The sequence below is a fragment of the Arvicola amphibius genome, chromosome 6, assembly GCF_903992535.2.
Source record: "Arvicola amphibius chromosome 6, mArvAmp1.2, whole genome shotgun sequence".
Classification (NCBI taxonomy): Eukaryota; Metazoa; Chordata; class Mammalia; order Rodentia; family Cricetidae; genus Arvicola; species Arvicola amphibius.
Genome location: NC_052052.2, coordinates 156172514 through 156196832, shown reverse-complemented (window position 1 = coordinate 156196832; position 24319 = coordinate 156172514). Strand labels below are relative to the sequence as shown.

Below are 24319 nucleotides of genomic sequence, written 5' to 3'. Positions count from 1 at the left end.
GAAATCACCTCAATGAAATTCGAGAGCAGAATGCACAGCCTACAGTCTCGAAGCATATTTAATATGCTGTTTTTACAGCCGCCGCTGCTTTCAAAGAACTTTAACCCCGTTGTGTAAATGCGTCACCAGGAACATACCCGGGTTGTCATGGCAACAACCTCAGTGCAAGGCCCTTTGCTCCGCTGAGCGGGTGTCAGCTTTCAGCCTCCCCTCGCATTCCAGGCTGGCATCCACCCCAGGCTACAGCTCAGACTTCATTAGAGGCCCAGATGAAGAACACTGAAAGAATTCTCGGGCAATTCCGAAAACCGCGGGGCGACTTTCCATCCACACACCTGAAAGGCAGAGCTGAGGAAGAACCCAAACGGAAGGAGCGCGCTAAGCAAGGTCTCTCTGGTCTGTTCCTTAGAGAACCCCCGATAGACCCAGTGGCCTTTCCCTGGCTAATTTTAGGCACATCCATTGTCTGATCTGGAAGAGACAACATCTCAGCTGCTACCTGGAAGAGTACTGCAAGTATCATATCACATGATCTGTCCTTGGTCCAGGTGCGAGGCCACCTCTTGGGGGCAGCTTAAAAGCTTACAAAAATGTTAAGGATCCTCAAGGAAAACAAAGTAATAGGTTGGCTGAATCCTGCTGCCTGGTAAATGTTTTCTAAAGATACTGGGGTTTGTTTTAATTTTGGGTTTTTTTTTATTTTATTTTTTATTTTTAATTTCATTTTGACTCCAACCCCAGTTCTCCCTCCCACTCCTCCCCCCCATCCCCCATCTCACCCCCATCACCTCCCACCATTCACTCCTCCCAAAGGGTAAGGGCTCCCATGGGGAGTAAGCAAAGTCTGGCACATTAAGTTGGAGCAGGACCAAGCTCCTCCCACCGGACATCAAGGCTGAGCACAGCATCCACCATAGGGAGTGGGTCCCAGCAAGCTAGCTCATGCTCCAGCTATCCTGATCCTATTGCCAGGGGCCCCTCAGATAGACCAAGCTTCCCCACTGTCCCCCACATGCAGAGGGCCTAGTTCGGTCCCATGGAGGCTCCACAGCTGTTGATTTAGAGTTAATGAGTTCCCACGATCTTGGCTCAGCTGTCTCTGTAGATTTCTCCTTCGTGATCTTGACCTCCCTTGCTCAGACATTCCCTCCTCCCTCTCTTTGGATTTCCGGAGCTCAGGCTGGTGATTCACAACCATGAATCTGCCTCTGATTCTGTCAGGTACTGGATGAAGGCTCTGTGACGATATAACGATGATAGTTGGGATACTCACCAATCTGATCGGAGGTGAAGGCCAGTTCGGGCACCCTCTCTACTCTTGCTAGGAGTCTTAGCTGGGGCCATCCTTGTGGATTCTTGGGAATTTCCCTAACACCAGGTTTCTCCCTAACCCCATAGAGGCTCTCTCTATCAAGATATCTCTATCATTACTCTTCCACTCCAAAGATATTCCAACGATTGATTTTAAACAGCAATATGTTCAAAGAGGTGCTCTAGAATACAATGACTTTAAAAGGAAAGCTTGACAGTCAAGTGGTTCTTGAAATGCATTGGAAAAAGGGGGGGAAAATGACTGTTAGCTTGGCTAGCCACTGTAGACAGAAAATTATAAACAAACGCTTCTGAAACAGCTGGGTTCTAGAATCTTCCATGTACTCATGGGTTGTATTCACGCTAGCTCTGATATATTTTAAAATTTCAACATAGGAAGGTTTGTTTGATAAAAGTTACACACCTATGATTTATCTGAAAAAAGCAACCTCGTTTATTGTACAAGAAACGTTCCTGAATCGTCCTCACCAAACTGGCCAGAAATCTGAAGGACAGAGTAAATTCAACCATCAGAGTAGAAGAAGAATATTTTGAAAGCCGAAACTTCTGCAGACTCATCCTTAAAAGAGTGACAGAAACGGTCTTCCAGCGGGCTCAGAAACGTGCACAGGAGACCGGAAGTATGTGAAAACCATTAAAGTGGGAGAGAAAGATGAACCAACCTTGATTTGTTTTGCACATGTAGAAATTCTCATTTGCTCAGTCAGCCGTCTATGGAGCACACACAGATGAGGAGACACAGCCCCAGTGCGGGCCCACAGTGGGCCACAGTCTGTATCTGACATACCCTGTTCTCTTCAGTCTTGCCCTAGAGTGTAGGCAGACCCCAGGTCCTCACTTAGCACAGGCTTATTTTGTGATATTTTTCTCTGTGTGTTTCTACTCTAACAAAATTCCTCAAGATGAGTTGTGTTGTTTTAAATTAAAAAAAAAAAAGTCTCTGTCTTAATGAAATTGCCTTCGGGAAGACTTTAGAGGACACCCGGGAACTGTGACGTGGTCACTGGTGACCCACTTTGCATTGACTGTGTTTGTGTTCTCTTTATGAACACTTTTTGTCTTTATTCGATGTGGCCCAGAAGACCAGTATTTGGACGCCACGGTTAAGGCTCCTGGAAACCACGTGAAATAAGCACTGTTAAAAGCAAGCGTCCATCAATAGGCAGTGCTCCACAGTTTAGAAATGTTAATCAATTATGTCAGTTGTCCTCTGTTTAAATAGCCAAGCGTGGTTCTGCGCTCATCTTCTCTGGAGAGAGAGCAGACGGGGCTGGTGAAGAAGAAAATGCTGGGGCGTCTGAAATCTCCCCAGGCTGACGAGGGGACAGGACTACAGGGCACAGTGGAGTGATGGCACAGGCCAGTCAGGACTGAGGACGGGGATGGAGGCATCTCCACAGACCATGGTGAGAGACACGATGCCTGTACCCAGGCATTGGGTAGACCAGGAGACCAGTACACAGAATATGGTCTGTCACCCACGTATACCTTTGAATCCTCACATTTTCTTGTCCCCCTTTGCCGTACTAGCTGGGAACAGGCTGAGCTATCTTGTAGTTACAAATGGTCCAGTCGACGGCCTCAACCTGCAATTTCGCTGAGTTTCAGTTTCCTGCAATTCCCGCCTAAAAATATTAAGTTCAAAAATTCTATAAACAATAGTAAGTTCCCTTGTCCAGTGTATTTATGACGTATATGCTACCTATCCTTTAGTCACATGGTATTCATCTTGCTTATAAGATCAGATGTCATAATAATCGGGCAACTCTATTTTAATTAACCATGACTCCAAAGTCAAGAGTGATTGCTGTGGGAAAATGGTTTTACCCTGTAAAGATTTGTTTCTTGTACTTGTTTAATAAAATGCCAATTGGCCGGTAGCCAGGCAGGAAGTATAGGCATGGCAACCAGGCAGGAAGTAAAGGCAGGGCAATGAGAACAGGAGAATTCTGGGAGAGGAAAGCTCAGTCTGCATCCATCACCCAGATACAGAGGAAGCAAGATGTGACTGCCTCGTCAAATAAAGTACCGAGCCACGTGGCTAACATAGACAAGAATAATGGGCTAATATAAGATGTAAGAGTTAGTTAATAAGACGCCTGAGCTACTAGGCCAACAAGTTTATCGTTAATGTAGACCTCTGTGTGTCCTTTGGGACTGAACAACTGGAAGACCAGGTGGGACAGAAACCTCTGTCAACAAGTAAGCATTTGTGTGTGCCAAAGAGAAACTGTCAGAAACTTCTCAAAAGTGAAAGGTGAAAGCTTACCCTATGTATGTTTGAATAGGAAAAAAATCAAGTACATTCAGGATTTGGTGCTAAGGTTTCAGTCATCCTGCGGTCCCTGGAACATATGTGCACAGCCCCGAGCATCAGGAGGTGGTCCAAACCCTGCCCACTGCACTCTGGTCGCAACACTGGCCTGTCAGTCATCATCCACGCAGCCATACTTGTCCCTCTGCTGCTCAGCGTAATTATCAACATAGAGAAAATATGTTTAAATTTCATGATGGTTGTTTAGAGAGAAATGAGCCCCCTGTGCCAACTCATTCCTGCTCACCATCTTAAACCGCAACCTCGTTCTGAAAAGCCCTCACCCACTTGGCTCTAGCTCTTCTCCTAGGAAGCCCTTTCCAGTCACACACAGAAGAGAATCTACTCTGAAGCCTTGTGTGTGGATGTTTGGTCACGGACAACTCTTGTGTGATTATAAAGTATTTTATGTAATGCTGTCTTCACCTCAAGGACCGAGGTTCACGCTTCCTAGAAATCCTCCTCAAATCCCGTCACATGCCTGTAGTTCCTGTGAAGTATTCCCGATGAAGACAAATACAATGTCTTCTCCCACCACGACTGCCACTTCTGGACTAGTGATCAGCACTTGTCAATGGAACGGATGGCGCTTGTATGAAAGGCAATGGACCCATCAGTCCAAACCACCTTTGGCTGGTCATGGGAGGAAAGACATAGGTCCGGGCTTGCTCTGGTTGGACAGGGTAGAGTATGCAGCTGCCGTAGGCTCTCTTCAGAGAACTAACATCTACCAATCACAATAGCAGAGGTCTGGACTCTGTGGAGCTCTGGGACTTGCACACAAGCGTGCAGGGTAACACTGCAGCTGAGTTTCTGAAAGTCACCTTCAGAGTTATCAGGTGCTGCATGATTTCAGAAGTGAAACTTGGCCACTTTTCCCTAGCAGTCTATTGCTTTTCTCTGTTGTAAACACAATGAAAAGAATCCTGACCTCATTCAAACACATCGCAGAATACCTTCAGGTTTAAAAAGGAACCCCCAGCTAGGTGGTGGTAGTGGCACACGCCTTTAAACCCAGCACTTGGGAGGCAGAGGCAGGTGGGTCTCTGTGAGTTCGAAGCCAGCCTGGTCTACAGAGTGAATTCCAGTACAGCTGGGGTTGTTACACAGAGAAATCCTGTCTCAGAAATAAAATAATAATAATAATAATAATAATAATAATAATAATAATAATAATGGAACCCCAGACACAGAAGCTTATAAAGAAAAAAAATTTAAAACCAGAACTGATACAAAGTTCAGTGTTTTTAGAATGGTATAGTTAAAAAATAGAAATTCTACTATGATGGCCTGGCTAGATTGAATCTGGGCTAATATTTAAAAATCTTAAATGTCTAAATTATTTCACATTTTTAACATAGAATGTCCCAAAGGGGCTCAGCTTCCACCACTCTGAGTGTAAAATCAGATAAACTGTGAAAATTTTATTTGAATGAAGGAACATATTCAGAAAGAAAAACACCCCCTCTTAGATAATTTATTTGCAGTTCAAACAAAATCATAATCAGACATATTAAAAGTTAAGGTCCTGAACATAAAGATTGCTAATATTTATTCATAACTTTTGTGCCCCAAATCTGTTTTTCTCCAGAACATCTTTGAAGTTTCAGTATTAGCCCAGTTCCAGCTCTTTCAGAGATACAATCTTTTAAGTTGATGGGAAGGTGGTAACGAGACATCTGTGCACACACAGACACGTGCAGTTCTGCGACATCCCTCAGGTGTTGACCAACAAGACTATGGAGATTCCTTACCTGAATGTTGGAGTTTTCCCATCTGTGACCTGAGCATAGAAAAGAGTCTGTAGTGTGTTCCACTCAGCAATACCGTAATGAGACACAGATTTGGACATCCCAAGTCCAGACGAAATCTCACACTCACTTCAGGTGAGAGAATGTTCTGTTGTTATTCCTTTGCCTGAAATAAGTCAAAAGTTTCATAAATAAAATCTGAATACGATTATTTTGCTCTTGAAAGAAAACTCAGGAGGCAATAACCAACCTCTCTCTCAATTCCAAGGAAGATGTGTTTGTATAGAGGAGAAAGAAGCTGGTATGGAACCAGGCGGGCTCTACAGAGTTCCTGACTACATCCAGTGCCGCACAAACTAACTCCACACACTCTGAATCAGTTACAAGGCCCAGAACCACTGAGTTTTAGTTTCTTTGTTTTAAAAAAAAAAAAAATCCCTTGCAAGTCCTGTGTTACTGATGCCCCTGTTAGCATAGCTAGTTCTCAGGGAAAATGCTAATGACTCGGCCAGAAGCGATCGAGAGTCCAAATTTGAAAAAGCTCAGCAGCGATTTTTTCATTTCTCTCGTGTTTCTCTTTTTATAGATGCACGGTAATTCATAGTACCCCCACATGACTAAGAAAATTTACATGAGATTTTTGTTAAATACAAAAAGAAAATTCGGAGTGCTTAGGAAGTCTGGTGCCAGAATGCTGCTGGCAGCCCCTGCCTTTGCCTTGGCAGTGCTTGCTTTGAATCTGAAATGTCCCACACAGCTAATGCTTTGAATGCTTGGCCCTCATCGGGTGCTGCCCCTGTGGGAGGCTGTGGAGCCTTCAGGAAGTGGGGCTTGCATGGCAGAAGTAGGCCACTGAGGGTTGGCCTCGGAAGGTTACAGACCGGCCCTGGCTCCTGCCATTCCATCCGCTGCTTCATCTTCCATGGCATGAGGAACCTCATCAGCTCCCTTGGCAATGGCCTGACCTTCCCCCCAAGACTTCAGACAAGAGCTGACCCCCTGAAACCATGACTCCTTCCTCAAGCTCTTTCTGTCAGGTGCTGTGGCCACCAAGGCCCAGCACCACCACGTTTTAGTTTCTATATTTTTTTTTTTTTTAAAAAAAATCCCTTGCAAGTCCTGTATTACCAGTGTCCTTGTTAACACAGCTGTGGCTATGGGGAAAATGCGAATAACTTGACTTAATCAAAAGCAACTGAAAACAAATTCTCACTAGCAGCTAGTACTGTGATCCCCAAAGAAAGCTTCATATTCCAATCACTGGTGACTTTGTGTCGATGAACATGGGGCACCCAGTGTGTATGAGGTACAGTGTTAAACATTTGCTGTTATCTTTTTTGGTAGTAGGTTTCTAGATGTTTAATTATTTTGCTCAGAATCTGTTTTCTAAACTGTCCACATCGGATACTTAATTCAATTCAATGCTTCATTCCATAGCCCCCCCCCCCTTCCGGGAACCTGCAGCAGGCCTACACAGACCAAGAGTATGCTCTGATCATGTGACAAGGAGTTTGTGGACACACAGCAGCCAACCTCCAGTGATGCGGGATTAAATGAAACAGATGGGCAACTCTGAGCAATTATCTCTGCAGAGTGTGGCAAGGCTGACTCCCAGCAGCCCTCAGTAGCGGAAAACTTAGCACAGAGCCAATGGAGGATAGAACGGTGTTTCACTTGCACTTTAATAAATAAAATTTGTTTGAGGATCAGAAAAGTAAAACAGCCACACTGGCCAGCCTTATAGACCAGGCAGGAGTAACACACACCTTTAATCCCAGTAGCCACACTAGCTTGCCATAGAAACCAGGCGGTAGTGGTGCACGCCTTTAATTGCAGAATTAGAGAGGACGATAAGATGGGGGGAGACAGCTCTCACACACAGTCTCCTTCTGAAATCTTAGAAGCAAGATCGTCATTTCGGACTGAGGTAGCGATAAGAGCCAGTGGCTGTTTTGCTTTTCTGACCTTGAGGTTGAACTCCAGTTTCTCTCTCTGTTTTTATTAATCATGCTTCAGGAAGGTCCTCTCCCTGCCCTCCTCCTTCCCACCCCTTTACCCTTTTCTGGAATCATTGCCCAAATAGACCACTTCCATAGGATTGCTGCTTTAGCTTCTGCTTTGGGAGACGTACCACAGAAATGTAAGGTTCTGACCTTCAGTAAGAAGCCATTGAGAGCCATAGATCTAGCTCAGTTGGTAGTGTTTGCCTAACACACAGGAAACTCTCTGGGCATGGTGTCCATGCCAGGCCATCTCTTCAGCTGTCACATTCTTAACTGTGACTCACTGGGGTGAAGCTATAGCCGTGCACTGTATCCAGATGCTTCTGTCAGCAGTCACATGCCTGGCAACAGCCACTGGGAATATCACAGAACATAGAGTTCCCCTTGACTAATGGCATCAGCCCTATTTGATTAGAGCACAATGTATTCTCATGCATTTGTGTAATGGTGGCATAAGCAAACCTACTGAATTCCAGCTGAATAAAAGCTCATCAACCATCATGGACAGTCCAGAATCCAGACAGTAACAAGTAAGCACTACTGGCTTATTTACTTTCTGCCTTGTGTATTTTCTGGTTGCTTTAGAGTATTCAACTTCTGCTCATGAAAACACATGCTGGACAACATAACAATCCGTCATGTTACCCCAGCAGCAGCCTCAGAGGAGACTCAAGGTAGTGGAAACACAGAAACCACTGCACTGTGCACAGTTATGGAGGAGCCCACAGGATGGTTTGTCTGGAACAGGCAGGCAGCTAAGGTCTGCACAGCAGAAGAACCAAGGGACCAGAGACGGAACACCATGAGAGGCGGCACCAGATGTTCCATGACAGCTGTGCTGGAAACTATTTGATACTGGTAGTGAGGGCCCCGGTGGGTCTGGGAAAGAAATGGGACAGAAGATGGGATACATGTGGGCGCAACACAATTTTATCTAGTGTGTTCCTCTAACACAAAGTCTGCTCTGATGGGCTGGCCCGAAGCTCCTCACATTTGAATGAATTTGAACATTTTAGGAGATTGGCAAATAACTGATGTTCATGAAAGTTAAGTAAGAAAATCAGACACAAGATGGGGATTCGGGGTACACTCATCTCAGGGATAGGAAGAAGAGGTGGCACTAACATGGCTTGGGGATCACTATGAGCCTCTAGAGACATTTATGACCCTTTTCAGTCACCTTCTCTGATCTTGGGAAACTCCTATTCCTTGAAGATACCTGAATGGCAGAGACACCACCTACCTTAGAATTTGGAAGTGTAGAGAGTCCCTCCCCAGCCACCTTTGCTAGTTGGTGACAAAGATCCTTATTCTCTAGGCTCTTAGAAAGAGCGTTTTCTGTTCCACTGGAACATTTTGCCATGAGCTTCGAACACACATGAGCAAGCATGCACATGCCCTCCAACAGAAAATACTCCCTGTGGACTCTGGGCCAGGACCCACCAACAATCTTCATTTTGCCAGCGCTGCCTCTGTAGCCTTTGCTCCCTCCTCTCTCTGGGCCTTCTCACCCGTTTCTTTCTCTGTTTTTTTTTTTGTTTTTGTTTTTGTTTTGTTTTTCTCTAATGCAAATCTCAAACATGGTGTTATTTCACCTGGTAATGCCTTGGCATTCTAGCTTGTCATGGGGACTCTACAAGGACATGGCTTCCGTGTCGTTACCCTAAACGGTGTTCACATTCATTCTAAACTGAGTGAAACTCAGCTGTGTCTGATGCTCCCCTTGTCTTTCACCTCCATCACCATCCACGGGAAACCCACCGGTTGCCTTTGTGTTAAGGCCTCCCACAACTCTTTCCATCAACGCCAGCCCCTTCTCATTTTTTTTTTTTCAGACCACCGAATTGCTGGTGAGACAGTTCATTTACCCCTAAAACCCAATATCCTTGCCATAAATCTCTTCTCTGCTTAAATCAGCCAGGATGGACTTCACTTGATTGCAACTAAGAATTTCAATGGAAAGACTAGCCTTCTAGCTCAGCAGTTTCACAGAGGAGGAAATTGAGGTTCAAAGGAGTTTAAAAATGTGTGAAGTTTTTAAAGCTGCTAGTGTCTCAGCTGGAGCCGACACTGAAAGCTCTGGCTTCCCCCCTCCCTTCCCTTCCCGCTCTCCTCTCAACTCACCTCCCCCTGTATACTGAAGCTTCTCCTATCCCCTTCCCACAACCCCAACTTCCCTTCCGCAGTGGCAATGCCGGGATGGAACACCTGGGTCATCCCTGCCAGCAGCTGTGTCTGTTCCACTCAGTTAGAGAGCAATGAAAGGGCCCAGTGCGTACTGGCCCTATTGCAGGCCACTACAGTTCCTGCCAGCACACAGGTGCAGATGTGGGTACACATAAATGTGCTTTATGAATGTCTTTATTGGAAAAGCAGCCCAGAACAATCCTAGCACCCAGGAACTTGCTAGAAGACACCTCCGCAAGACTGAGTCAGAAACCAGTGGTGGAGCCAGATCCTAAATGATACTCATTTCTGTCAATTCCTATGAACACTCAATCTCCAAATCCAAGACTATTTACTGGTCTCAACCCCTCCTCAAGGGACCCCCACTCTACACGCTCAGGGCTCTCCCTCAGCATAAACCGTCTGCCTGCCCTTGAGTTTTCTCGCAGACTCCAGGATTTAGTGAAACACCGTTCCTTCTGGAAGTCGTAATCTAACCTCTCCTTCTTCGGAAATGGTTTTTAGTGCTATCAGCAGAAAACTTGGATTTCAGAAAATGGCTCAAAATGATGCTCAGATCTGCAAAACTGCCTGAAAGCAGGAGCTCACCCGACAACCAGATGAAGCCTTCTGTCCCTGGTCTGGTCCCCGGTTCTAATCCGCTGTGCAGACCAATGGGGACCTAGGAGGAACACAGACATTTTGGGGAGGCAGGGAGTTAAATAGGGTTCTGACTACTGAACAAGGAGAAAGCTTAAACCTTGCGCTGTTTCCTCACGCTCTGCGAAGTCCCATTTACCCCCTGTCAGTCACCACACCCCGTGTCTTTACAGGTAGCCTTCTGCCAAAATACCCATCCGTGGCTTTACACAATCTTTCCCATGAAGAGTGAAGGCAGACACTTGGCTTATTGTGATGTTGGCCTGTCACATGTCCTTGAAGCTGGGCAGTGTCTGTCTGGTCGTCCCCAGGGCAGCACCGGGCAACAGAATCAGACATGAGCAGGCCCAGGTTATCATATTGGTGGCCAACTCTCAGTGTGTTCTTGGCCTTCTGTTCAGCCCCAACCCTGCAGCCACATTAATTGTGGCCTTTTGGGGACACAAAGAAAAGCTGCAGGGCCATTCTTTGAAAGACACCGTCTGTTCTTCCTCTCCCGTACCTTCTTGGATGGAGGGATGCTCATGAATCATTTTACACTTCTCTTCTTAACCAGTTCAGAGTCCTTCCTCCAAATTTCCCACCAATGAGAAGTGGGCAGATCTCCTATATTATGTCATATGGCAGCTATGTGGCATGTACACACATACACACACAGAGACACTGCTTTCCCCTTTACCCCCGTTTTCCCTTCAAAAAGTTAATGAAATTCTCCCATAGCAACCAACCGCACCAGCACAGATTTTACACGGTTGAAACACTGGACACTTCTGGGAAGGGTTTATCCCATAATGTTTGGACTTTAGAGTTTGTGTCGGGTCATGTCTTATCCACGACATCGCTCCACTTCATTAAGTGGAGAGGAACTGTATCCCCAGAGTTACACAAACAAGCTGCTCTTTAACAGAGGCAGCGATCTGAGCCCAGACCCTCCTTCTTGGAGCCTGGAGAGGTAGGCTGGCGGGAGACTGCGGTCTTTACAAAGTGAGCAGGCACTGATGCGTGGGCCAAGGTGCCTGGCCTCGGAGAACAATAAAAGGAAACTCTTTATCCCCCCACCTTTGCTGGCTTTCTCCATTCCTGTTAGGGCTGTCGTGGGCTCAACGTGATATGAGGAGGGGCCCGAGGAGCATTTGCTTCTCTTGGCATGGGAACAGTGAGAGGCTCTGTTTGCCGTCAATCTCCCATCTCTCCGCCACTCCTCCTCACCAGGCTCCAGAGTGAAAAACGAGACTGCCCCCATCTCACATACTAAACCATAACTAATTATTATTAGATCGGTTTTCGCTTTCTCCCAGCCCAGATGTCAAATGCAAAAGTCTTAATTTACTGGTTCCAGCAGGCCTCCAGCCAGGGTGGGAAGGAGACGGGATGCTCTCAGGGACTACCCAAGTTTAATTGGCTGTAGGAGGGGCTAGAGAGATGGCTCAGTGGCTTAGAGTACTAACTGATATCCTAGAAGACGCAGGTTTGATTCCCAGCATGCACATGGTGGCTCTTACCCATCTGTAACTCCAGCACCAGGAGGTTCCACTCCCCCTTCTGGCCTCCATGGGTACTGCATGCGTGTGGTATATAGCATACACACATCAGGCAAGACGCACATACACATCAAACAAACAAATAAATCTTTGAAAAAAAGATATTCAACAAGAGAAATGCCAACTAAACTCATAATATTCTATTTCATGGTCACCAAAAAGATGGAAGCTATCCTTAGGAGACAGATTCTAAGAAAGAGAATACCATCACTTTAGAGAATTATATGTCAGTGTGAATCTGGTCAATGTGAAAAAATATGGAGAAATCTTATAATGACCTTAGTTCTTGTGAATGGAGATTGTTTGTTAAACTCTGAGATACCACAACATGAAAGTAACACTAGAATTAAGGAAGGACTAGGGGAGCAATAGTCCCCCAAACTCTCCCTGGGTTAGTACTGCCCTAAGTCCATTCAGTGAAATTCACTAAATTCATGGCCACAAGTCAGACATTCTTATCTGATAGCCAAGAAAGCTGAGGTGTGAATGTTTTAGTTAACTTGAACAAGCCAAGTCTAAGACAAATGACTTAAATCCAGGCAGCTATCCCCAGATAGTTGAGTGCTGTTGTTGTTTTGTTGACATAGGATCTCAGTAGGCAGCCTAACTGGTCTGGAATCTGAGATACTCCTCCTTCAGCCTCTGAACTGATGGGAGTACAGGCATGCACCACTTGAGGCCACATAACTGGTCACGCTGGACAGCAGACAGGGAAGAGAACTCGGACCAGAAGGGACTGTGCTAAAATGGCCAAAGGCTGTCCCCAGTGGCTGCCTCTCACCAACCATGTCTCCTACTGCAAAAGACCACAGCTGCCCCCAAACAGCACCACTGGTTGGGGAACATGTGTTGAACACAGGAGCCTGCAAGGAACATTTCACATCCTGGCGGTGAAGGGCACTAAGCTGCGAGGCGCTGCACATGTGTGCGCTTTATTAAACTAGTTCAGAAAGATGCTGAGAAGTTTGAAAAAGATGAAAGAACACACACACAAAAACAAAACTCTTTAAAATGCTGAAGAGATAGCTCAACGGTTAAGGATATCTGCTCTTCCAAGGAATTCAAGTTCAGTGCCAGCACCCCTCAGGGGGCTCAGCCACACCTACCTCCAGCTTCAGGACATCTGGCACACTTTCTTGACCTGCACGGGCACACATATAATCTACACACAAATAGACACATCCCTAAACATATAAACAAAAATAAATCTTAAGAAACATGTTTTAAAATGAAGCCAAATACCCTGCTGGAAGACTACTTGTGTCTGTTATCTAAAGCAGGGGCGACACAATGCCTGGGCCACACTGGCCAGTGAGGACCGGTTTCCTGGCACACTGCCATGCCCTCTTGTTTGTATGCAGCTACGGTCTCTTCTGGGTTTCAGGAGTCAAGTGGTTGAAGTGCAATCTACATGGCATGCAATGTCTAAAACACCCTGTCTCTCTCTTCTCTTTTCAGAAAATGTGTGCTAGCCCCTGACCTGAATACATAGAAGAACAATCACCCTGATGGAAATGCTAATCAAAGAGTGGCTTACAGCTTCCACAGTGGTCCCACCTTGCCGACTGAACAACCACACATCCTTCATTAGGCACTGGTCATGCATGTGACATCCTGTCCTGAAAATGTCATATAAAGGATCAATTTTACCCCTGAAATGGTTAAAGGGGAGGTTCCCAGATCTTAATTGCATCATTTCCTTTATGAAAACCAGTACAATAAGTAAAATGTGTTCTCTGCTCCATGCTTTGGGAGCCCTGCAATTTTGCTGTGGAATTCGTGGCCTCTGGTCCTGGGTCTGAGGATGCAGACCACAGCGTCTGGTTCCTACTCTGCCGTTATCTAGTTGCATGACCTATGACACCTAACATGAGTAAGCTTTGAAAATCTGAAAAGCGAGCTGCTCCCCTTCCTGCGAAAGGGATTAATTCTGTGAGAGGTACAAGGTTTGCTTCATGATAATGACACTTGACAACCCAGACAGACAAATGGACAGACCTAGGAAGAGGGCCCACAGGCAGGCATAGGTAAGGGTGCCAACGCTACCCGGTATAGAGATGTGCTTTGTGTCTTTAACAAATGGCAACAGAACCTTCCACGTGCAAAGGAACTGAGCAACCAGCACACCTTCTGTCAAATATGAAAATTAACTTCAGAATTGATGCTGAGTGCGCAACAGGGAGTCATGTCATTTCCAGAAGCAAGCATGAGGCTGTGCTTTTATGAACTTAAAGGAGAGACAGAAAGACCAGGAGCACATGAATAAATGTGCTAAATCTAATTTTATCAAGATTTTCAAAATCTCTGCTTCTTATAGGTCACTGTTAAAAAATAAAATAAAATAAAAATGAGGTACATCAAGGTAGACCACCAAGTAACAACACCCAATGCCAAGCCTAATGTCCGAGTTTTACTCCTGGGACCAGCATGGTGGAAGGAGATAACAGATTCTTGCTAGTTGCCCTCTGACCTCCACACATGTGGTATGGCACACACACATACACACAAACACACACAGATATTTTTAAAGGTCTTATTTTTAAAAAATGGAAATGAAAATATTTATGATACATTTGCTAAAAACATGCTTAGATCTAGGATGTATAAGAATCTCTCATAAGTAAATACACAATACAATAAAAAAATAGAATCTCTTATGGCTGAAAATGAAGAGGGAATCATTTTTGTAAAGAGGGAGAGATAGAAAAAAACAAAAGTAGGTGTATAAATGAATAACAAGCTCACAGAAATGCATTCAGTGACTTAAACTGTTGGGAAAAGACAATGTAGAGCTGTTGCGTTAGCAGTTAGCCGCGCCTCGCTGACGGAGTGGCTGGGGTGAGCATGTGTGTTGGTGTGGGCGGAGAAACCAGCGTGCCCAGCACTGCGGTGGGCCTAGAACATTTTGTAACTAATCTTAAAAAGAATTATGTGTTCAATACACATTCGCTGTATGATCCAGCAGTCCCACTCCTAAATATTTATACCAGGACCATAAAAAAATGTCTTTACAAAGACTTGTCCAGATAGTTGATTAAATGGCCAGAATAGCTATTTAATATTCCTCAGAATAGGAGAAACTAAACTCAGCCTAAATGACCACCCACAGCTGAGAGTGTGCATCAGGGTGATGTGTGAGACTTTTCAGGGAGACAGGAGCAGACACCTATCATTTTTAAAGATATAGTGGTGGATGACTGGTCCCATGAGGAGCAGTAGTCCCACGAGGGGTAGCAGCTGGTGACCTGAGGCCTCGGTGGGTTCCCCAGGCCTCAATGAGTCCCCTAAGGCCTTGGAGGATCACCTTGGTGGGTGGGAGACCATGGCTGGTGAGAGACAGACAAATACATCATGCAGAGAGGTGAGTTTGTTTAGTGGGTTTTGGAGTGGAAAGGGAAAGGGGAAAGGAGAGAAGGGGGAGGAGAGGAGAGAGAGAGAGAGAGAGAGAGAGAGAGAGAGAGAGAGAGAGAGAGAGAGAGAGAGAGAGAGGTAAAGAGAGAGGGAAGGGGAAGAAGAAAGAGGGGGAGAGAGAAGGAGCAGAGTTACCTCTTCAGGAGAGAGATGAAAGCTTAACTTTGTCCTCTGTTTTGCCAACACCTTGCCAGGTCCAAGAGACACTGGACAGTTCCACACCACAAACCCTGGACAGGAGTAAAGCAACCACTTACCCCAGGATGTGACCAGCGCCCAGTTTTCTCAGCTGCCCCACCCCCGCAAGACGATGCCCACAAATAAGCAGGAAGCAGTCTTGAGAATCTGCTGTCCCAATTCCTTTAACCTGCTGTGCCTAACTCCCCACCTTTTTATTATAAGAAAGAGATGGGACTGTTATGATTTGCTGGCCTGGTCTGTCACCTGAGTACCCTGTCCCTTTAAGAGACAAGCTCTGCCCTCTCCCAACCCCTCCCCTTTTGCCGAAGGAAGTAGATATCCTCCTCCAGCCTACATGTTCTCTCTCTTTCCATCTCTTTCCGGAAGAGGTAGCTTCTGTTCTCTCTCTCCCTCCCTCTTCTCCCCGCCTCTCTTCCTCTCTCTCTCTCTCTCTCCCCCTTCCCTTTCTCTTCCATAACACACTGAATAAACTATATCCAAACCCTCTCTCTGCATGGTGTGTCTATTGTTTTCCCACCTGCCGAGGGCCGCCATGATCTCAGGTCACCCACTGCCACCCTGCATAGGAGTGGCTGCCCGGTGTGGAACTGCTGCCCCTCAGGGGACCGACCTTCCCTTCCCCCCTTATATCTTTAACAAAGAATAACTATGACTCGTGCAACCAGCTGCCCCTTGTGGGACCAGTGCCCCTTGTGGGACCAGTGCCCCTTGTGGGACCAGTGCCCCTTGTGGACCAGTCCCCCATTATTATATCTTTAAAAAAGAGTAACATGCACTGCCGAGAGTCTGAGAACTGCACATTGTTCCTCACAGTTGACTGGGTGCTGCAACTCCTTGCTACTGGCTGGCACAACACCCCGAGATAAGACTGTACCACATAGTACTGACCCTGGAAGAGGTACAAAGTCAAAGCATACTTTCTAGCAAGCACTGGAGTGAGGCTGTACGTGTGCAGGCTGGAGCACTGTGGACTGGGGACCATCTTCAGTCTTTTCTAGCTTCTGATGGCATTTACTCTCTAGAATTAGGAACAGAGGGAATGGACTCATAAATGGGGGGAGGCTCTGCCATGTGCATCTCACCTCTTAGCCATAATTTACCAAGTCCCCCAGTTTCCCAGGACTTTGACACTTTTGTGTGCACCTGCTTTTGGATCTTCGTGTTCATGAACATTGGTTGCTTTAACCTTTTTATTGCTGACACCCAACTCTTAGGAAGAATTCTTCTTTTATTTAGCAGACAGCAATGCCATGCTCCAGGCACAAAGCAGGAAATCAGGACTGCAACCCAAGAGCAGAACAACTTGTGTGGATGGTATGCACTCTCTGGCTTATATGGATGGCATAATTTATGGCTCCCACGTGAAACTGTGTAGCCAGCTATGGTAGCACACCTTTTCTGCTGGAATGACCATCTGATGAGGATTCGTGCGAAAAGGAGCTGGAGCAGAAAGATAGGGAGTGATCTAGTCTGCAGGAGTGACCTAAACTGCTTCACAAGAAAGACCAATGTGAAGAGTTCCCTTGAAATTCCAACACCTCCATAATCTGAGACAATTTCCTCCAAGTGTCTCTTCGTTTTTAAAAGATTTTTGGACTGGATGACTTTAAGGCTTGGATTCAGATCCACAGGGCATTTCTCTCCCTACGTATTCCACCCTCAACCATCTGTTACAATGACAAGTGCTCTGTGCTACAGCACAGGAAATAACATGTCACACACTCGCTTTCCTTCCTGTGCAACATCCTGCATGTTTTCTTAAAAAAACTCTCCTTCTGCACATTCTCCGCTCCACCTGCTGGCTTGCGTAGTTTCTGGAGTGACCTTTTGCTTGTCACTGGTGAGGAAAGCACACTGAGAGTGGGGTTTCCTCATCTCAGAGGAACAAGGGATTGAAGAGGTCAGACAGCCGTAGGAAGATACGATTCAGCTGTATCTCAGCCTATACAAGCTGCTGTCCAGAATACCACAACCTGGATAGCAGATAAGCAATAGACATTCATTCCTCGCTGGGGACTGGGAACTTCACATCACTAAGCTAGCGGGCTGACTTGGTGTCTGGTGAGAACACTAGATTCCCATGGGGGAGGAAGTGTGACAATTTGAAAGAAAATGGCCCCCAAAGGGAGTGGCACTATTTGGAGGTGTAGCCTTGTTGGAGGAAGTGTGTCACTGTGGGGGCAGGCTTTGAGGTTTCTTTTGCTCAAGCTTCCCTCAGTGTGACAGTCAGTTGACTTCCTGTGCTCCAGCACCACATCTGCCTACAGACTGCCATGCTCCTTGTCATGATGATAATGGACCAAACCTCTGAGACTAAGTGAGCCACCCCAATTAAATGTTTTCTTTATTAAAGTTGCCAGGGTTGTGGCATCACTCCACAGCAATAAAAGCTGTAACTAACACAACGGTAAGATCAAGGTCCAACTGTGGGGCCTCCTTTCCTAGGAGAATTCATCCCTATGTGTGTTGCATGAGTTCTAAATTGGTCTTATTAATAAAAACAAATCTTCAATAATTCAGTGATTACATAAGATATATTCAATTATAAAATAGGTCTCGTGCTAGGTGCTTCCATCCAGGCCAAAAGGGAGTGAGCTAGTTCAATGTGGGGTGGCCAACTAGACTGGTCAACAAGGTGCACATTTGGTTTGGAAAGGTCACAACTTCCACTGAGTTTAACAGGATGTACCCATATGAAGTCAGGGAGCATTTGTACACACCATTCTACCTGATGTGGGATTTCCCCTCTGCATGCTGTGAATATCATTGGTTAATAAAGGAACTGCTTTGGGCCTCTAGCAGAGCTATAGGGGGACAGAGCTAGGCAGGGAAAACTAAACTGAATGCTGGGAGGAAGAAAGGCAGAGTCAGAGAGAAGCCATGCAGCCCTGCAAGAGATGGATGCCGGAACTTTATCTAGTAAGCCACAGTCTCATGATGATACACAGATTAATAGAGATGGGTTAAATTAATATGTAAGAGCTAACCAATAAGAAGCTAGAGCTAATGGGCCAAGTAGTGGTTTAATTAATAACAGTATCTGTGTGATCGTTTCTGGAATTTGAGTGACCAGGAAACAAACAAGCGGCCCTTCTCACAACAAATTGGCACCCATGTGGCCAGCTAAAAATCCACTTAAAACCTGAGAGAGCTTGAAAAGGAATTCTAGACACTAAAAAAACCCCCAAAGTTTAGCCACATTTATTTTCCAAAATGTGTTTTGCTTGCTAGCAGCATGCTGTGGCTCCTTTAAGAGAGGTTTTCTTGATTCAGCGGTAGCAGAAAAAAAAACATACAATTTTGAAATGCTGGCTTTCCGGGCTGTGCTGCCAGTGAGAACTCTTGACTCTTTCTGGAGGTCTGGCTATGGAGCGTTTAAATGAGGTTTGTGCTTAATGGTAACATAAACTGGCCATGTGCCTAAAAATGGGGCTGTGAGCATGGCTCTCAGGCAGCAAACAGCTCCGCCATGCTGGACTGGGCAGGGCAAGTGGTAATGCCACAGCTCAAGTTCACAAGATGGGCTTAGCATTTTAAGAAGCACTCCTGGACAAAAAAATTTACAGATACACAATAGGACAGATTCAGACATAGAAGACTTCCAAATGGGTCACAGTGTTGGATAAATGTACGTAGGCTTGGGAGAGAAAAAAAAAGCATAGAGAGTTATAAAAATAAATGTTTTTTTTATAAAAAAAAGTCTTTGAAAAGACAGAGTGCAGACATTCATAGATTAAAAGGAATAAAGAAAGAATAAGTCACGTAAAGATAGAATATGCACAGAGAGTCTGAATTATGTATATTATTATGTTTTCTTTGAATTTTTTGACTGTGAAGGAGCTAAGTACACAGAGATAGTTCATTGTATAGGCTGCTAAGATAAACCACCATATATATCTTAAAGGTATCTTGATTTCAAAATATGGATCTAAGGATATATTGCTTTGGAAAAGAGGTTCTTCTTTTGTTTCCACAGAGGATGAGAACCTGTGTAATCCTTCCAGACTGATGTGGTGTGATGGACCAAGACCCTCCCGAAAGGTTGCCATGAACACCCCCAAAAATTACTTCGCCCAACAAAAAGCAGGACTCAGTTTGAAGAGAACTAGGCCCATATTCCCAAATGTTATTTATAAATGTTTCTTCACATTTAAAGAGAGATATGCTATAGAGATTTGCATTGGTATGGATCTTGGTTTATTGATACAAATTTAAGGTCAATTTTGTTATACTGTGTATATGTATTTCTGCTCATAATTAAGGTATTGTGTTTGTCCAGCTCTTTTTAAAATGTAATGTATAATTAAGAAATATAGGTTAATATGTAATCATTTATAATAGTCAAGCTAGTAGTCATGTTACTTAGATTTTCTAGATGTACAGAGATGTATTTCAGATGAATAAGCATTCTTCAAACCTTTCAAAGACTACAGAATATGGCATTTAAGATGTTTTAAGAATTTAGAACTTTTCATGACAGTGAGACACATCTGCTCCTGGCAGCACCAATCTACTTCAAGAGGACGATGGGCATTGAAGAGTCTCCTTATGGAGTTTGTTAGCCATTTGGGCAAGAAACTGCTATTGCCTGGACTGCTTGGTGTTATGCTGTGTGAACTGGACATGCAGGACCCACAGAGAAATCACTGCTGAACTTGCCTAAAGGTGAGACGGTCCTTCAGGGTTTCTGCTTCATGGAAGAGTCACCAGACATTCTGCAGGTCACAGAAGAAAGTGACTGATAAACTGCCAATATAGGTGGAACTGTCTTTGAAATTTCCTGCAAAGGAACAGAGCTAGGCCGGGAAAACTAAACTGAATCCTGGGAGAAAGAAGGTGGAGTTGAAGAGAAGCCATGAAGACTCGACCGGAGACAGACACGCTGAAACATTGCTGGGAGGCCATGACATTGTGGTGATGCACAGATTAATGGAGATGGGTTAAATTAAGATGTAAGAGTTAGCCAGAAATATGATTAAGATATTGGCCAAAAAGTATTGCAAATAATTTAGTTTCTGTGTGATTATTTCAGGGCTGAGCAGCCGGGAACCAACGAGCGGCCTCCTCCAACACTTACCAGCTATTATCTTATAACTTGTTCAAACCAAATCCAAAGTCATTAAGACAGGGAAAAATGGATTCACATTTTCTCAGAGGAAAAGAAAAACCATATCCTCCAGGCTGACATTGTTGCTCTCATGTCAGCCCACCGACTTCCATCAACTCCTGTATTTTCTCATTTATGTCCCAGAACCATCACTGGAGACAGATATCCTTCATTCTTCCTCATCAGAGAGAGAGAGAGAACTGCAGCTGAGGAAGGCCCCAGCTGTGGGCAGGTGGTTGGGGTTGAAAGCCAGGCTGTGGGTTCATGATGCTGAGCCTCTTCTGCACTCAGCCCTGTTCTGCCCTTGTCTAATGCCCACTCCAGTTTCCATGAAAAAGGCATTTCAAAGGCTGTGAAAAGGAACTGTTCTAGGAGCCAAAGTTTAGAAAAAGCAAAATCCAATGACCGACCAACTGTTCCTGGCCACTTGCCTGGGCGAAGCAGATGCCACTGATGGGGAAGCAGAGAGTTTGTGACTGCAGAGGAGGTGGTTCAGGAATATCTGTGTCTCAGCTGTCTGTAGGATGTCCTCGCTTGGCCTCCTTCAGTGGCCTCCTCACGTGGCCTCCTTGCGTGGCCTCCTCGCGTGGCCTCCTGGAAACAGCCCCAGCCCTTCACTGCTTCCTGAGCAATGCAATGGGCATATCGAGAAAACTCAAGACTCCTCTTTTCTGGTGACCCTCTCCTTACTGTATTTAAACCATAATAAACCCCCAGCCCCATCCTGGCCTGGATTTCTGGACAGTGTAGTTTTTGTTGGGGATGAAAGCCATGCTGAATTTCAAATTTTTGTACTCAGGTCTCTTTTATTGATCAGCACGGGTTGCTTTGGGTGAGAAAGAGGTGGGTGCTAGAGGAATAGCTTGGGAAAGGCACGTGAAAATGTGCGTCACAGAGAAGTAAAAGCTGATTAGAGTAATGACCGAGAGGTGGCAGCTGCCTGACACTAGTGTGTGCACACCACCGTAGTACTGGAGTAGTGACCGAGAGGTGATGGCCGCCTGACACTAGTGTGTGCACACCACCATAATACTGGAGTAGTGACCGAGAGGTGATGGGTGCCTGGCACTAGTGTGTGCACACCACCGTAGTACTGGAGTAGTGACCGAGTGGTGATGGCCACCTGGCACTAGTGTGTGCACATCACGTCCCTCTCTGAGCCCTGCACGGGCATCAGCTGACCTGGAGATGACTCTGACTTGGACACTGACTCCTGTGATCCTGTTTTTTCAGGCGAGGAAACAGAAACAAGCAGTTAGCATGAAGCTCCATCAGGCTTTTCAGAGACAAGATACCAGACCCACTGCATCTTCAGTGCTAGGACATTCTTAAAGGATGAAGCTGTCATTAGCTGTGGTGAGATGGCTCTGTGGGCTGACAATCCTGTTGAGCAGAGCTCAATCTTGGGTCCCGTAGTGTGGAAGGTAGGAATCATGTCATCCTTGGACCTCCCCACAGGTGCACCATGCTACATGCACACCTACACACACACACATCCCCACAGGTGCACCATGCTACATACATACATACCTACACACACACACACACACATCCCCACAGGTGCACCATGCTACATGCACACCTACACACACACATATCCCCACAGGTGCACCATGCTACATACACACCTACACACACACACACATCTCCACAGGTGTACCATGCTACATACCTACACACACACATCCCCACAGGTGCACCATGTTACATGCACACCTACACACACACATACACACAGGTGTACCATGCTACATGCACACATCCCCACATACACACACACATACACACATCCCCACAGGTGCACCATGCTACATACATACATACCTACACACACACACACACACACATCCCCACAGGTGCACCATGCTACATGCACACCTACACACACACATATCCCCACAGGTGCACCATGCTACATACACACCTACACACACACACACACACACACATCTCCACAGGTGTACCATGCTACATACCTACACACACACATCCCCACAGGTGCACCATGTTACATGCACACCTACACACACACATACACACAGGTGTACCATGCTACATGCACACATCCCCACATACACACACACATACACACATTCCCACAGGTGCACCATGCTACATGCACACCTACACACACATGTACACACACAAAAAATAAATAAATGTATCTTAAGTAGAAAATTATAAAAAAAACTATAATAATTCAGGCATATGTGGGGAGCCCTAGATATCATCAGAACAAATATCTAAACATTGTTCTTCAAGAGACACTTCAACTCTGGGATCGGAAGATCTAGTGCCTGTGCTAGCCGTCTCAGATCCTGAGGGGGAAGGAAAGGGACCCACACATGGCACGCAGTATCTACAGACAGGGACAGAGACCAAGCCAGACACAGATAACCTTAGACTCTCTTTATGTGCAAAAGGCATAGCTAGTCTCAGGTCAAAACCAGGCATCTGGCCATCACCTTGAAATGTGTTGAAAATTTCAAGTACATCTCTTTTCATAACTTGTATAAACCTTAATCTAGACAGCAATTCCTACAGGGCCACTGGAAATGGTACCTGGTTCCTCTGTGCCAGCCCAGAATGCCTAAGGGACACCTGGGAAAGAAACAACCTACTGTGTGTGTGGGGTGTGTGTGTGTGTGTGTGTGTGTGTGTGTGTGTGTGTGTGTGTGTGTGTGTGTGTGTGTATGTATGTATGGGGGGATCACACCGCTAAACCAGACTGGGCTATTCAGACATGCAGAGGGGCCTTACTGACTTTATGAGATCATCTGGATGCGACGCCACCGCCCCTTCGAAAGTACAGGATTTCAGATTTATCCCACGAATGCTTGTAAACCTAAAAACATTTTTTTTCGAATATCAAGTTTTAAAAAACCATTTCCAAGAATCCCTCCACTTGTGCCCACGTCGAAGGTTCTGGCAGCGCTGGTGCGGGCAGCTCCAGCCACATGGAGAGCCCTGACTCCTCTTCGTCAGGCTGCCTGTGAATCCATGATGTCATCCTTCCCCGAGTTTGGGCTCCCAAGCCCCCAGACCACCCACGCTGGCAGCCCATTCTCTCCTGCGTCGCCAGGGAGAGACCTGCCTTTATAAATGGTTCGAGGTCGGAACGGAGGCCTGGCCTGAATTGTTACACAGAAGCGGGGCTGGCAGCGGCGCTAAGCATTTGGACATGTGGGCGCGGTGATTTTGAACTTTGAAACTCTCTTTAAGGCTCAGTGGAAAGGCTTGTGCGTGGCAAGAGGCAGGGGCTTTTAGGGTGGGCCTGAAAACTCTGAGACACAACAGCAAACCGGGTTGAGGAAATACTAAATAAGAGGTAAGGGGGGATTAATAAAGAAGCACGCGGTTCTGGGTTTAATGCCCAGCCCTACCACCACCAGGAAGAAAGAGCAAAAAGGTGGAACTCTTTTTGACACAGTCTTGCCTGGGTAACCAGATATCAGAGTCCCATTTAAAATTTTTTTCCTTCTGATTAGTCATTAGCAGAGGAAATTGGGGTGTCTGTGGAGGAATGCTCAGGTTCCTGAGAGGGTTAACAACAGCAATAATATACTCCCCCTCCAAAACAATTTTCAAGAATAGAAAACTGGGGCCCTTGAAGCACTGGATATTTTTTTGCCAATCTACAGCCACAGAAAAGAAAGAGGCACATTTGGGGTGACAGAGTGAAGGGCACCACCAAGGCCTGTGCTGTGTGCACATCTAAACCTGTGACAGGGGGCCCTAGCACTGGTGTCTGCTGGACAGTGCAGGGGCCCCTGAGGGATACTCCCCCTGAGGAAGCAATGGAGGGAGGCAGTCTCCGCTTGCCTGACAAAGGT

The 24319-nt window shown here is 45.8% G+C and overlaps 1 long non-coding RNA gene across 1 annotated transcript; it reads left to right on the top strand.

The window, feature by feature from the left end:
• Window positions 1-228: 228 nt before the first annotated feature.
• Window positions 229-7329, top strand: LOC119816966. Its single transcript, XR_005285853.1, has 3 exons — window positions 229-646; window positions 5238-5532; window positions 6835-7329. It is a non-coding gene; the product is annotated as an uncharacterized LOC119816966 (long non-coding RNA).
• Window positions 7330-24319: the final 16990 nt, after the last annotated feature.